Source organism: Chiloscyllium plagiosum, chromosome 13 (assembly GCF_004010195.1).
Source record: "Chiloscyllium plagiosum isolate BGI_BamShark_2017 chromosome 13, ASM401019v2, whole genome shotgun sequence".
Taxonomy (NCBI): domain Eukaryota; kingdom Metazoa; phylum Chordata; class Chondrichthyes; order Orectolobiformes; family Hemiscylliidae; genus Chiloscyllium; species Chiloscyllium plagiosum.
Window position 1 is genome coordinate 6828785 of NC_057722.1, and position 3658 is coordinate 6832442.

The window sequence follows — 3658 nt, forward strand, 5'->3', positions numbered from 1 at the left end:
TTGGTATCTAAATTTGAGGAAAGACATTCTGGCTATTGAGGGAGTGCAGCGTAGGTTCACGAGGTCAATTCCCGAAATGGCAGGACTATCTTACGCTGAAAGATTGGAGCGACTGGGCTTGTATACGCTTGAGTTTAGAAGGATGAGAGGGGATCTGATTGAGACGTATACGATTATTAAAGGATTGGACACTCGGGAGGCAGGAAGCTGATGGGTGAGTCCTGAACCAGAGGACACAGTTTAAAAATAAGGGGTAGCCACTTAGAACAGAGTTGAGGAGAAACTTCTTCACCCAGAGAGTGGTGGGTGTATGGAATGCTCTGCACCAGAAGGCTGTGGAGGCCAAGTCTCTGGATACTTTCAAGAAAGAGATGGATAGAGCTCTTAAGGATAGTGGAACCAAGGGTTATGGGGATAAGGCAGGAACAGGATACTGATTGAGGAATGATCAGCCATGATCATAATGAATGGTGGTGCTGGCTCGAAGGGCAGAATGGCCTACTCCTGCATCTATTGTCTATTGTCATTATAAATGGCCAAGGAACAGAAGAGAACTTGAGCAGCAGGTTTTAACAAGCCTCTTGAAGGTGGAGAGATGAAAGGGAAAGTTTAGGGAAAACCCCCCAGGGTATAGGAGTAAAATGATAAAAGAAATACTTAACATTTTATTTCAAACAAATACATAATTTGTGGCTAAAGAACAGGATCCAATGGGAATGAAGAATGATTAAATAATAACTATTCGTATATTTACCGACAGGGTAAGATCTCAAGTGAAACCTTTTCTGGCTTATCATTGATTTTAAAAAGTATTGTTTAATCGAGGTACTCGCCTAACCAGAAGTCATTCACCTTTTGATTCCTCCTTGTTGAATGTTGTAACTCTGTTTCGTTTCACTCCACAAGCCTCAGCAACCCAAGATAGTAAGCTAAGTGCCTGCAGAGGAGAGTTCATCACCATTCTGAACCATTCCTCACCACACAGACTCCTAGCACTGGCCTCAGTAATTGTTCAGGATTGGTGGCATGGTATTAGATTCCCCGTCTCTATCTCGGGATGGTTGAGATCGATTGCAGCACACCCTCCATGTTTTGCGAGTGGCAACATCTTGGCAGAAAACAATGAAATTTACTCCTTAAATAGCGAACAGAAGCAAGGGCATACTAATTCCTCAGGAGAAGCAGGGTTAAGAGGGCATGTAAAATTTGGACCAAGGTTGCACATTAACTCAATCCTCATTATATATTTGGTTCTGTTATCCATATTACATAATATGATTGGCAATTAAATAGCAAAAAATACAGCAACTGAAGAGAGCAGTGGAGTTGATGACAACTACTGCGCAGCCCAAAGTGATAGGTGATGCAAAGCAGAGACTCACAGCACCATCACTAGCACGAGGCTGTTACTACAATGTGCCGACTTTAATGCAGGCAAAGCAAGGGTTCTTCACTCAGAAAGTTGTAAATCTTTGGGATTGTCTAATCCAGAGAGCAATGGATTGTTGCACAAACCAAGCTTGAAATCAACAGATTTTCAGACACTAAGGGAACCAAGGGAAATGGAAATTGGGTGCGAAAGTGGAATTGAAGTTGAAATCTGCCATGTTCCTTGCTGCTCCTATTTACTTCTGTTCTGAACGAGACCCTGCAAGCAGCGAAAAGGATTTCCAAATCTGAAACGGTATTATTTTGGCCATGTTAATAATAATAAGATTTCCTTGTCACGAGCATAACGGATGCTGGGCTAACCATCAACTCCTGCTAGAAAAATATTTTCACCCCATCAATCAATCTCACCAAACTTTGTTCCTCTCCCCAAAACAAGAAAGCTGTGACCCATCAATACCAAAAGGAACATTTGTGAGATTGCCATCCTGAGGGAAGAAGGCAGTAGACCCTGATCTCAAATGGGAACCTCCTCGCCGAGGATGGGATGGCTCATTGAAAGTTTTCACCACAAGACTCAGATAGTTTCTGGAGAGTGAGCGAGAAAACTGCAGAGTCCGTTCCGCCACAGTGCCTTAATAAACCTTGTATCAACTGACGAGAGAGGGGGGTTGCTACAAAGCTTGAGGCCAGTCCCATCACCGTCTTTCTCGTCATTTAATGTGGCCAGTGAAGGGTGGCATAAGCATGATTATCCTTCCAGTCTAACAGCAGAACCTCCAGAGAATAGGTGAGCAACTTTACTTTGGTAATCATTCAGAAATGACCACAGCGAGAGATGTGGGTTTTGGGGGGGACACTGAGTGTTTCAGGAGTATTCTTAGTTTGTAAATAATTGGCAAAAAGCTTTTCTCTGCAATGATTTCGAAGGGTTAAAGGAGGAATTGTTGGGTAGTGATGGGCAATGGAAGTGGGAACACACCCCAAATAATTATCTTTAACTCGATAGGTGATCCCTGATTTGGAACAGTACTGGGTTCACGTGCTGTCAGATGCCTGCAGACTGGCTCTGCTGTGGAAATACGGTGGCATCTACCTGGACACAGACATCATATCCTTAAAGCCACTGCCTTCCACAAATTTCATCTGTGCCAAACAGGAAAACCTAGCAAATGGTTTGGCCCTGGGATTTAGCCAACACCACAACTTCACGCAGAACTGCATGATCAATTATGTCAATAATGACTAGGGTGAAATCTGGGGTCACCAAGGCCCTTTGTTAATGATCCATGTATTGAGAAGCTGGTGTAAAACTGATGATCTGGGTGAGTTTGTTGGTGCAAAGCTCAATGGCGTTTCTTACCTGCCTTCCATGTTATAGAGTCATAGAGATGTACAGGATGGAAACAGACTCTTCCATCCAACCCGTCCATGCTGACCAGATATCCCAACCCAATCTAGTCCCATTTGCCAGCACTTGGCCCATATCCCTCTAAACCCTTCCTATTCATACACCCAACCAGGTGCTTTTTAGATGTTGCAATTGTACCAGCCTCCACTACTTCTTCTGGCAACTTATTCCTTACACGTACCACCCTCTGTGTGAAAAAGTTGCCCCTTAGGTCTCTTTTATATCTGTCCCCTCTCACCATAAACCTATGCCCTCTAGTTCTGGACTCCCCCACACCAGGGAAAAAAAACCTTGTCTATTTACCCTATCCATGCCCCTCATGATTTTATAAATCTCTATAAGGTCACCCCTCAGCCTCCGCGCTCCAGGGAAAACAGCCCCAGTCTGTTCAGCCTCTCCCTAAAGCTCAAATCACCAACCCTGGCAACATCCTTGTAAATATTTTCTGAACCCTTTCAAGTTTCACAACATCCTCCGATAGGAGGGAGACCAGAATTGCACTCAATATTCCAACAGTGGCCTAACCAATGTCCTGGACAGCTGTAACATAATCTCCGAACTCCTATACTCAATGCTCTGACCAATAAAAGAAAGCTTATCAAACGCCTTCTTCACTATCCTATCTACCTGTGACTTGACTTTCAAGGAGTTATGAACCTGCACTCCAAGGTCTCATTGTTCAGCAACACTCCCCAGGACCTTACTTTAAGTGTATAAGTCATGTTAAGATTGGCCTTCCAAGTTCTTCTATCTGAATCCATATGAGGGGTGGGAAATATACTTTGAACATTGGACACTGGAGGATATCAGAGCCACTTTCTCAGATATGTACGGGACACATATCTGGAAATATTTAAG

General features: G+C 43.6%; 1 pseudogene; it reads left to right on the plus strand.

The window, feature by feature from the left end:
- LOC122556272 overlaps positions 1–2770 on the plus strand; it is a 29513-nt pseudogene extending 26743 nt beyond the window's left edge.
- The last annotated feature ends 888 nt before the right edge of the window (positions 2771–3658 follow it).